Source organism: Neovison vison, chromosome 13 (genome assembly GCF_020171115.1).
Source record: "Neovison vison isolate M4711 chromosome 13, ASM_NN_V1, whole genome shotgun sequence".
Taxonomy (NCBI): domain Eukaryota; kingdom Metazoa; phylum Chordata; class Mammalia; order Carnivora; family Mustelidae; genus Neogale; species Neogale vison.
Genome location: NC_058103.1, coordinates 5,061,799 through 5,073,814, shown reverse-complemented (window position 1 = coordinate 5,073,814; position 12,016 = coordinate 5,061,799). Strand labels below are relative to the sequence as shown.

Here is a 12,016-nt window from a genome sequence, read left to right as displayed (position 1 = left end):
GGCAGGGCCTGGGTCTTGCTTCCCCCCAGAGGGCTCCGGGCTACGGCCTCTGGGCCCCCGGAAGGCCTCCAGGGTCCCAGGATCCAGCACTCGCTCAGTGACCTCATCTAGGAACCTGGAGAAGGGCAGCCTGGCCTCTCTTCGGCGGCACAGCCGGGCAAGGGGGCCTCTGGCAGTCCTGCTGCCCGCGCTCAGGGGCTCTGGGGTGGACCGCAGGCCGGCTGACGCCTGTGTCTCCTCCTGGCCTGGTCCCACCGCCCAACTGGGGCAATGTGTCTGGCCCTCGGAGTTCCGGCCTAGAGCGGGACTTGGTGCGCGGCTTTGAAGGTCCTCTCTGCATGCTTCTTTCCTCAGGGCTGTGGCCCGGGGCTCCAAGAAGGAGCTGTGGCCCTCTTTCCTGGGGCTGCCAGGGTCAGGGCCCCCGGCCTGAGAGTCTGCCCCGGAGAGCATCCTCCTTAGTCCAAGGTCAAGCCACTCCAAGTACCTCAGTGACCCCCACTTCTCTCCTCCCACAGGACTGGGATCCCCTGGCCTCTTGCGAGGGTGTGGTCAGGGCCACCTGCCCTCATTGGCCAGAGCGGCCTGCTGAATCCCTGCCTGCCATTGATCCAGAGAGCACGTGGCAGGGGGGCTCCCACCCCCTCCATTGATTCTCACTAAGTGAGAGCTGGGCTTCAGGGCTTAGAAAGTGCTACAGAGAAGGTCATGTCCTGAGCTCTATGTCTGCTGGAGCGGCGGGGTGGGGGTGGGGGTGGGGGAGACAGCCTGCACTGAATGAGCACCTGCTGCGTACAGGGAAGGGGCTGGCCTGGGCCTCACATACGCCACTCACAGCTCCTCTGCCAGGTGTGGTGTTGGATGCATGGAGATGGAGAGGTGGGCAGCACAGAGACGGCTGTGACAACTGCCAGGACAGGGTGAGCACAGGGCCTGAATAAGGGGAAATTAGGACATCATTGATCTGGCCAAATGGGAGGGTATGGTGGAGACTGCCAGTTGCCCACTGTTTTCCTATCTGTCCTTAGTAAAGAACCCATTTTATTCGGGAAGGAAAGATACTCAGCTAAAAGACTGCATTTCTCAGGCTCCTTTGCAACCAAGGGTTGCCAGGGATATATAAACAGAAGTTATTGGGTGTGACTTCAGGCAGAGCTCCTTAAAAGGGATCAGACAGCTTGCATGTGCTTCTTTTGCTCCCACGCCCCACCCTCCTGCTTCTTAACTGGAACATGGAAGTGATGGTTGGAGCTATTGCAGCTACATTGCACCACGAGGCAAACTTGTGGCAGAAGCTATTTACAAAGGTGGGAAGAGCAGAAAGACAAAAGGAACCTGGACTCCTAATGGCTACCGAATCATCACACCAGCCCTGGACCACCTGCCTTTGGTGCTTTAACTTGAGAGAAATAACCTCTTGTCTATTGTGAGCTGTAGTTACTTACTTCCAGGTTCCATTACTAGCAGGTGTGTGCCATTCCACAACAATACACAGGGGATAAGGCAAAGAATAGTGTTTGGTAATGCAATGAGGGAAGAGCCTTTGGCACATAGGTCCCAGAGTGTAATTAAATGGGGAGTAGAATGGAGAAGATTAACCTAGAGAAAAGGCCCGGGAAGATACGAGGCAGGACTCCTTCCTGGGATGTACCTGCATGAGTCAAAGGAAGTCTCACTGCAGGGTGGCAGCCCCAGGTTGGCTGGCCAGCTGCTGGCCATCACTACCACCTGGGCTTCTGGCGCTGCTCAGAGCTTGGCCTTGACTCTCCTTGGCAGTGCCTACTCATGGCTGTGACCCTGGGGCCCCTGCCCACTTGGTGGTGCCTAGATGCCTCTTATCAAGTGCTAGGGACCCCTTCTTTTCTGGACTCAATTGGACACCTCTCTGAATGTCCCCAGAGCATCTGTGGCTGAATGTCTGAAAAGCTCCATAAGCTCAGCTCTACAGGAGCAGCCTGGACTCCTCCTTCTCTCTTCCTCCTCCCCCTTCCAACCAGCAGGCCCTGGCAATTCAGCTCCTCTCAGACCTGACCACTTCCCTCCATCCCCAACATCACCTTGCTCGTCCCAGTTGCCACCATGTCTCACTGTACACCTGCAATCACCTCTCCCCCAGGCCTCTGACCCTCTGCTGGTCCAGCTTGGTCCATCCCACAAACATACCAGTGTGAATTTTAAAATTCACAGACCAAATAACTAGATAATGTCACATGATCATAATGCCCTGCGAATCCCTGCCAGCCAATGTCTTCTTTAGAAGCACCTAAGGGCCCCCTGGAACCTTCATCAAGTTCCTGACTGTGCTAAGCTCTATCTGATCTCAGGGCTTTTGCATGTGCTGTTCCCTCCACCAAAATCACTCTCCCTCCCTGTCTCTTTCCCTCTGTCTCCTCACCTAATTCACATTTAACTTCAGGGCCCAAGTCATCAGCCTGTCACCTTGCAGCCCCCAGATCAGATTAAGTCCCCTTGCAAGAGCCTCTTGTCACCCCTGCACTTCTCATAGCACAGCCCCCAACTGCAAAGGGTACATTTGCAATCATTTGTTCATTCTCTCTGTCCCCAGGAATTGAAGCTCTGTTCCATCCTTACTCTCTACATAGGCCTAGGCACCTAGTAAGTGCTCAATAAGTAGTTCTGGAGTGGCCCCTTTCTGGGCTGAGAACTGGGGAGGAGAACATTGAAGAGCATGGATCACAGGCTCTTAGAAAACCAAGCATCCCCCTAGCCTTTGCAGTCCCCTGATAGTCACTCCTTGACACCTGGATAGCCCCCTTGGCAGTGGCTGTCCAGCCCCTGCCCCATCACCATCTCCATTACCACCATGGTCTCTTTCACCACCCCATCACCATCTCCATCATCATCACCATCACCATCTCCATTATCATCACCATCACATCTCCATCACTATCACCATCACCAACTCCATCTCAATCATTATCTCCATCCCTATCACCATTGCCATCTTGAACTCCATCACCACCACCACCGTCATCTCCATCATGATCTCTCTCACCAACTCTATTGCCATCAGCATCTCCATCTCCATCACTATAACCATCCCATCTCCATCACTACCTTCATCACCATCACATCTCCATCACCATCCATCACTATCCCCATCCCCATCACCACCACCAACTCCATCTCCATCAACATCTCCATCCCCATCTCCATCACGATCTCCTTCTCCATCCCCATCTCCATCACGATCTTGATCACCATCAATATCCATCTTCAAAAAAAAATCTATCTTCATCGCCAACTCTGTCTCCATCACCAAGTCCAACTCTATCACCATCTCCATCACCATCACCATATCCATCATCACCACCATCTCCATCACCATCCATTACCATCTCCATCACCATCACCATCACCACCACCACCTCCATCCCCATCCCCAACACTATCCCCATCTCCATCACTATCACCAACTCTATCCTCATTTTCATCACCATCCCCATCACCAACTCCATATCCATCAGCCATTTCCATCACCTTCTCCATCATGATTTCCATGTCCATCATCATCCCCATTTCCATCCCCATCTCCATCACCACCTTCATCACCATCACATCTCCATCACCATCACCATCACCAACTCCATCCCCATCTCTATCACCATCCTTATCTCCACCAGCATCTCTATCACCATCTCCATCTCCATCACCAACTCTGTCTCCATCACTAAGTCCATCTCCATCACCATCAACATCACCATCACCACCACCACCACCATCTCCATTGCCATCACCATCTCCATCACCAACTCTGTCTCATCTCCAAGTCCATCTCCACCATCATCTCTGTCAGCAGGCCCATCTCCATCTCCATCATTGTCTCCATCACTGTCAACATCTCCATCCCCATCCCCATCCCCATCCCCATCTCTATCACCATCACCAACTCCATATCCATCAACCATCACCATCTCCATCACTACCACCATCTCCACCAACTCCATCCCTACACCTGTTACCATCCCCATGTCCATCAACATCACCATCACCATCCATCTCCATCACCAACTTTGTCTCCATCACCACCACCTTCATCACCACCATCTCCATTGCCATCACCACCACCATCTCCATCATGATCTCCATCATTTAAACCATCACCAACTCCGTCACCATCACCACCTCTGTCAACATCACTGTTTCCATCTCCATCACCATCACAATTCCATCTCTACCACCATCTCCATCTCCATCACCACATCATCACCACCTCCATCATCACCATCACCATGACCATCACCAACTCCATCTCCATCACTATCTCCATCGCCATCTCCATGTCCTTAACCCCATCATCTCCATCACCATTTCCAACTCCATTGCCATCTCCACCATTACCATCATCTCTATCACCATCACTATCACCATCATCATGTTCATCACCATCATCATCCTCATCACCATGGCCATCACCATAGCCAACTCCATCACCATTTCCATCACCACCTCCATAACCATCTCCATCACCATCCCCATCTTCATCATGACCACCATTGTCATCATCTCCATCAATATCTCCATCTCCATCAATATCATCTCCCTCACCACCACCATCACCATCACCACTACCATCTCCATCACCATCTTCTCAACATTAACATCAACATCAACATCTCCATTACCACCACCATCAACACCATCTTCATTACTATCTCCATCTCCATCACCACCACCATCTCCTCAACATCAACATCAACATCTCCAACTCTATTGCCATCATCATCACCATCACCAAGTCCATCACTACCACTGCAGCAGGAGGCTGCAGACTCAAGGTCAAATCCCTCTCCAACACTCCCAGCAGGACCGTGGACAACTCATGTCCCTTCTTTGCCACATGCCCCATTCAGGGACAGTGGTGGGAAGTGGTGTGAGAACACAGGTGCTGGGCGCCTTTATCACAGAGCCTGGCATCTCATAGGACCTCAGGATGCATAAAACACAGGGCTCTAATGTGTCCCATTCCCTGTGTATGTGTGGTCACAAGAGTGTTCTAGGGACTCTGGCCAGCTGGTCCTCCGAGCTTCTCCTAGAGTTGCTGGCTGCATCAGACAAGTTCCGTTGTCATAACAACCCACTGGCTCTATGCCGCCTGGGCCCGAAGCCTGGGAGGATGCTGCCGGCTGCCGAAGCTTGCATCCTGGGCCCGCTCACCTCTCAGCAGCCTGGACTGTCTCTCCTGAAAGGGCCCCACAGCTCCTAGCACAGCAGCCCCTGCCTCTTGACTCATCTGTTGCCGTCCCACTTCCTGACTCTCTACTGTGTGTCAAGCTCCGTGTTTAGCTTGCACATGCATCATGGCCCAAATCTGCACCCAGCTTGCAAGTTGGGACGACTATGAACTCAGTTTCGTGCTAAAAGAAGCAGAGTCTCAGGGAGGCAAAGTGACTCGTCCAAGGTCCCATGGCTCTGACATTGCAGACCCAGGAGGGGAACCCATAGGTCAAGTCCTCACCCTGTCTCCTCTCTAGCACTCCTGCATCCCCTCCACCACTGCCTGGCCCCTCCTTGAGCTCATGGGTGTGAAGCTGGCCTCTGTGAACTTGGAGAGAGGAGGGACACAGCTTCCTGTTGCCTCTTGGGCTGGAGCAGGAAGACCTGGTTAGAGGGTATGGGGGGCACTCTGAAGGATGGGCCGGGCGGCTGGGTTCCAGACACCACCTCACTTATTCTCACAGTAACCCTCTGAGCTAGGATTTGTTACCCCATTTCACAGAGAAGGACTTGGGCTCTGAAGGGTCACTGGTCAACAGCCATGGCTTGCCAGAGGCCAAGGCCTGCAATAAGCACTGGCAGGGGCGCAGTCCCCTTCCTGGGGCCTCCCTCCTGCCCCAGAAGTTTCTATTACCATCACCCCCATGGATGAGGGCGTGGGGGGCCTGCGAATTTTCACACTTGCACTTTTAACCACTCTGTCTTGTTGCTTCTTGATCTTTCTCCACTGGCCCGAGAATCCTAGAGGGCAGGGGCGCCTGGGTGGTTCCGTTGGTTAAGTGCCCAACTCTTGGTTTCGGCTCAGGTCCTGATCTCATGAGTCGTGGGATGGAACCCCTTGTGGGGTCCTGCACTCTCAGAAGGAGTCTGTTTGGGTCGTTTCCCTTTTCCCTTCCCCCCACTTATTCTTTCTCTCTTTCGAATAAATAAATAAATCTTTAAAAAACAAAACGAAACGAAAAAAACGAATCCTAGAGGGCAGCCGAGGCCTTAGGTCTCTTGAGTCCCCAGCGTCCATGGGCATGCTCTGTGGCAACAGTATACATGTTCTAGATTCTTCCCCAGTCTTTCTTCCTCAGAAGCGGTGAGCACTTGAGCTGTCCAAACCTTCCAGGATGCAGGACTCCCTGCTGGTCACCTGTCTTTACAAGAACAGCCCCTTCCGTCTCTCCAGCCCGCAGCCTCCCCATTAGGCTATCACGGAACCAGAGCCCTGGGGGTCATGTGAATAAGACAGCAGCATCCAGGGAATCAAGATGCTTCACCCATCGAACCAACCAGCCTTCAAGCCATCCATCCCTATTGTCACTCATCTGTTAACATGTGCCCATTCGAGCATCCTTCCGTGCCCGTACCTGCTAGCTGCTGACCTGTACTCGCCCAGCTGCTAATTCTCTAATTCCTGTATCCATCCACCCACCCATCCATCCACGCATCCATCCGCCCGCCCGTGGATGCATCCATCCATGGACATGTGTCCATTTGTGCATTGAGCCATCCCTCTATGCCCATATCCACGCACTCATCAACATCCCGCTCAGGTACCTACCCACCCCTCCACCTGCACCCGTCCACACATGTCTACAGCCACCATCTTACCGATTCCCGAGCACCCCTCCATCTGTGCTGGCCTCCAAGCGTTGACTAATTCATTTAGCATCCATCCATCGTGGCATGGACGCCTGTGTCTATCCATCTCTTTATCCATCTATCCTCTGTGGACATCTGTCCATCCACTTCAGATCCTTCCATCCATTCACCCATCTGTCTTGTCATATGCATCAGAAATTCACCCTCCTGTCAGTCCACCGATGCGTCCGTCCACCGATGCCTAGTTCTAGTCATCCAGTCGTGCATCCTTATCCGTTCTTCCGTCCGCTCACCCTCCCATCCCTATCTACCCTGCCACTTATATTCATCAGTCTCCGCTCCCACCCATCTACCCTTCTACTTTCTGTTCATGCATCCACCAGTCTGTCCTGCTGTACGCTTCCCACCACTGTCCATCTGCACACTCTCCCCTTTGGTCCACTGCACATTCCCGAGCGGAGTCAGGTGCGTGGGGAGAGTATGCTAGGTGAATACAGAATTCATTCCTTTGCTCACTCATTCATTCATTCCTATAATATGGAACCAAGAGAGACAGCTCTGGTCGGCTCCTCCCATCAACTACCATCCGGAGCCTGCTCTGGGACAGAGGTCACACCGACTGACCATGATGCGTGTTGCATCAGCCGCTGAGGCCCAGAGAGGGCCAGATCCTCGGTGAAGGTCACACAGTGAATCAGTGGCAGAGAAGGAAACGGCACTCAAGACTCCAGATTCCTATCCAGGCCTTTCTACCAAGCTGGTCACCAGCCTCGAGGAGGAGGGGAGTACCAGGAAGGGATGTTAGGGACAGTTCTAGATCCAACACAGTGAACCTTGAGGTCACCCACCCCTGAATTTGTCCCTGGGAATCTTTATGTGCTTTGAAGGGAGAGGTCACCTCTCTCCGCCACATGGCCATACCCTTGACATTCAACTCCAACAAGACTGAGCCTCTTCTGATCCCGTACTCTCCCCTCTTACCCCCAGGTCTTGACCCATGTTGCCCCCCAGACATTCCCTTACCTTCACCTGCTCGGTTCTGACTCAGTCCTAGGACCTCCCCTCCTGGGATTTGAGAAACTATTTGTGGGTTGTCTCCAAAACAGGACATGGATTCCTGGGCTACTCTCATTTCATTCATTCATTCATTCATTCATTCATTCTTCAACGTCAAGTGCCCACAGGAGCAGGGGTGCTCCTTCAGAGTGCTGTTGTGGGGATGAGGCATGAAGCTCATACTGGGCTTGGCACACAGTAGGTGTTCAATAAATGGCGACGCTCGAGGGCCAGACTCTGTGCCTGAGTCCCTGCGATTGAAAGGGAGATGATCTAGCAGACGGCTTGTGACTCACTTCCCACCCAGACCTGGAAATGTCTCCCATCCCACCTCAGCCCATGGAAAGTCCATCCCCTAAGACAGGCTCCTGGCAGCCCTCAGCCTCCTTGCTCAGCCTCCCAGGTGTGAACGGCTCCAGGTTCTGAGGCTCTGCAGAACACAGAGCTATAAATATGAGACAGTAGCCCAGGAGGTCCCTCCACGGAGCCACAGCCGCCCCTCGTCCAGCACCGATGTGCCGAGCAGCCGGGAAGAAGCCGCGTCTGCCACTGTGCTTGCTTTTCTCTGTCGCCCTGATTACAGTTAGAGTCGGGAAAATTAAGGGTTTTTGGGGACGCTGCCAGGGCCCTTGCTGCTGCCTCCCCGCCCAGCACGTCACAGATGCCAGGCAGAGCCGCCTCCATCGGCCACTTGCCCCAGCCAGCCGTGCCACTCTGGGCCTGGCTGGGGAGCCCCCCACAGTTCACCAGGGGCTTTCTCCCACTGTCCCCAAGGACCCTGGGAACAGAGGGGGTCTTTGCTGGGATTGGCGGGTAGTGTAACTGGGGCCAGTGAAGGGAAGCCATCTGTCCGTGGCCCCTAGAGATGGAGGGCATGGGACCTCAGAAGGAGCCAGGACCCGGGAGCCCCAAGGCCTTGACCCTTGCTGTGCACAGCAGGCGACCCCTGGCCCTGCAGGACCCATTTACAGGCGCTCCTCCTTCGGTCACCCCCACTCACTCCTGGGTGCCTCCTCGCTCCCATTCCGCTCCTCAGGAGACTCCAGGAGGTCGCCCACGCTGTTCCTGCCCCAGAGGAACCCACTGGGGATGGGGTGGGGCACAGGCGAGAAAGGAAACACCTCTAAATCAGGCAGGAAGCGGAAGCGCTAGGGCAGAAATTCCCATCCAGCGCGCCGCTGGGGTTCAGGGCGGGTGCGAGCGCCAGCTGAGCGGCCCTGGGCCTCAGTTTCCTCGCTTGTCACCGAGGGGAATGCCAGCCCCTGCCTTGCAGGTCCCGAACCAGACGGAGGGGTCTCTGGGCCGGGGGCGCGCCCACGCGCTGCAAACGCAAGGCGAACCCGCCCGGGGTCCGGCCTCCTTCCGGCCACTCGGCCTTTGGGGCGGCCTCCGCGAGCCGGGTCTGGCCCTGCCCCCTGACGCAGGGCAGGACGAGGCCTGCCGGCACCCGGCCACCTGTCCCCTGTCCTCGCCCTGGGCCCCCGCCCCACCCTCTCGCCCGCCGCAGGGACGCGCGGGTCGGGGGGCGATCGCCAGCAAACCGGACCCCTGCGCTCGGGCCGGCGGGGGACGGGGAAGGGCCGAGCCGCGCTAGGAGGCCGAGCCCCCGCCCCGCCCTGAGACTGCCTGGTGCCCGGGAGCGGCCGGCCGGCCCCCCAACCCCCCAACCCCGCCTCCTTCCCGGGCCAGCGAAACCTCCGCGGCGGGGCCCTGACGCCCCGGCACGGGAGGGGGCGCCGCGGGCAGCGGAGAGGAGGCTGGACAGCCGCCTCCCCCAACCCGGGCGGGAGCGGGGGTGCGGTGCAGAGCCCGCCCCGGGCGTGGGAGGCGCCCGCCCCGCCCCCCGCCGGTGCCCGCGCCGCGCCCTCCCCGCTCGCAGGTACTCACCGCCCGGCGGAGCCGGCCCGGCCGGCGGCCGCCCGTCCACATGGCCCCGGGGCAACCGCGCCGCTCGCCGCCGCCGCCGCCGCCGCTGCCGCCGCCGCCGCCGCGCTCGGGTCCCGCCGCCCTCCCCACCGAGGCCGAGCGCGCCGGGAGCCGGCGCGGCCGGGGCTCCCCCACCCCCCGGCTTCCCGCAGGGAGCGCCCGCCCCCCGCCCCCAGCCCGGCTCCCCGCCAGCCCGGGCCCCGCGCAGCCGCGGCTGATTCAGCGGCTCCCCCCCGCCGCGCGGAGCCGGGGCGCACTCGAGGGGCGCGGGGCCGGACCGCGGGCGCGGGGGTGCGCGGGGGGCGCAGGAGCCGGGGAAGGAATGGCGGCGGGGCAGAGAATGAATGAACGCGTGCGAGCATGAATGGTGGGGCGCATGAATGAGTGAGTGCCCGGCGTGCGCGCGCGAGGAACGAATGAATGAGGAACGAATGCACGAGGGGAGCGCAGAGGGAAAGCGTGAATGGGCCGGTAAAGCCGGGAAGCCCTAGGTACTGCCCTGTCCAACCCATTCATCCATTCATTCACTCAGTTCCCAACACTTATTGGACACCTACTGTATACCAGCCCTGCTCTAGGCCTGGGAACGCCGCGGGGAACGAAGCCAAATTGCTGAGCTCGTGGAGTTCATAGTTTACAAATGTAGAACCCGCGGGAGTGGGAGCCCAGGTGGGGGGCGGGGGCGCGAAAGGCCGGCCCTTAGTCGGCCAACCCAGCCCAAACTCAGTGGCTCCCTTGGGTCACCGCAGGTACCTCTTCGGCCTTCCTTTTCAGCCGAATCCAGGCACCTGGGCCAGGAGAGCCCGGTGATGGGGGAGGAGCTTCCTTACTTCCCCAGCTCTCAGAAGGGAGAGGGAGCTCTGGAGAAGGTCAGTGTTGCTCCGGGAACGTCCTGGTGGAGCATCTCCCTCCCTGCCTCCATCCGAGCCCCAGGGAAATCCGGGTAGGAGAATGAACCGCTCCCTCTCCCCGCTGAGACATCCGACCGGTTATTCTTCCTCTAGAAACAGCCTCAGTGCTGAGGACAGAGTTCCCTGGGGCCAGTCTGCCAGCCCAGCCAGCCCAGCAGCAGCTAGCCTTTGAACCCAGGAAACCATTCCGGCTTGGGGCGGGGGAGCAGTGGGGGGCGGGGAGAAGAAAGGGTCCTGCCCCTTGGAAAGAGAGGTCCCAAAGCACATGCACTTTACTCCTGTCCTCCCTCAGGACCTATGGGCGTATACTTTACACATTTATATCATTCCCAAGCACATGGCAGATTAAAAATGCTGCCAGTGAATACTTCATATATTTTTTCATCATGGTAAAAGACACGTAATATTTCCCATTGTAACTGCTTTAACGTGGACAGTTCAGGAGCAGGAAGCGCATTCACACTGCTGTGTAGCCATCACTGATGTCCGTCTTGAATTTCATATGTCGCATACTTTGCAGTTTCTACTCCACTCCCTTAATTAGGGGAGTAGGTGCTACACTCAGGCACAGGACAGCGCTGAGAAAAGGAGCTGGCAGCAAGGGAAGCAAGAGAAACAACAGAAGACAGGAAAGCACCAACAGCCACTGAAAACTTCGGTTTCTAGGCAGAGCCCTCTCTCCTCTGCCTCCGGCCCCGGGGGGCCATTTTGGGGGAACAAATAGGAAAAGTGAGCTTCAGGGAGCTTTCCAAACCTCCAGGACATCAGGGTGACCTTTTGCCTCTGGGCTCACAGGGTCAGGACAAAAGGAGAGGTGGCAGCTTGGTGTGGGCTCTCTGAGTCCCTGCTGTAGGTTCTCTGTGGGACTGGTGTCCTCGTTTGGGGTCTTGGTCTCCCCATCATGAGTAGGGGTGGGTTCCGTGATCTCTGCTCCCTAGGATCCTGACACTGGTCAGACCACACGGAGGAGTGGAGCCCAGCCTGCCAGCCCTAATGTCCCCTGCCCTCCCTGGGCCCCAAGGGGACAACAGTCGTGGTGGAATGTGGATGGAGCGTACAGGCAGGGCTGTACCCACATTTCCTCCCCAGACACTGGTCCTGTTCAGATGGAGCCAGAACGTTCGCCACCCGCCCTGGCTCGGCTGCTGCCAGCGCTGCAGATGGCTGGGGAGGCGGAGGAGGGGCAGGGTGGGGTGGGGGAGGCCCATGCCTCAGCTCAGACAGCTTGCTCGCTGGAGCTTGGGCCTGCCTGGGAGGGCCCCAGGAGAGCCCCTCCCCCACACCGCTCCTCTTCTCGC

At 57.1% G+C, this 12,016-nt stretch overlaps 1 protein-coding gene across 1 annotated transcript in view; it reads right to left on the bottom strand.

Moving 5' to 3' along the window:
* Positions 1 to 9,793, bottom strand: part of BEGAIN (brain enriched guanylate kinase associated) — a 45,575-nt gene extending 35,782 nt beyond the window's left edge. The window contains exon 1 of the mRNA XM_044231140.1: positions 9,769 to 9,793. The gene's annotated coding sequence lies outside the window, so the exon portion shown is untranslated. The remainder of the gene's footprint in view (positions 1 to 9,768) is intronic.
* Positions 9,794 to 12,016: the final 2,223 nt, after the last annotated feature.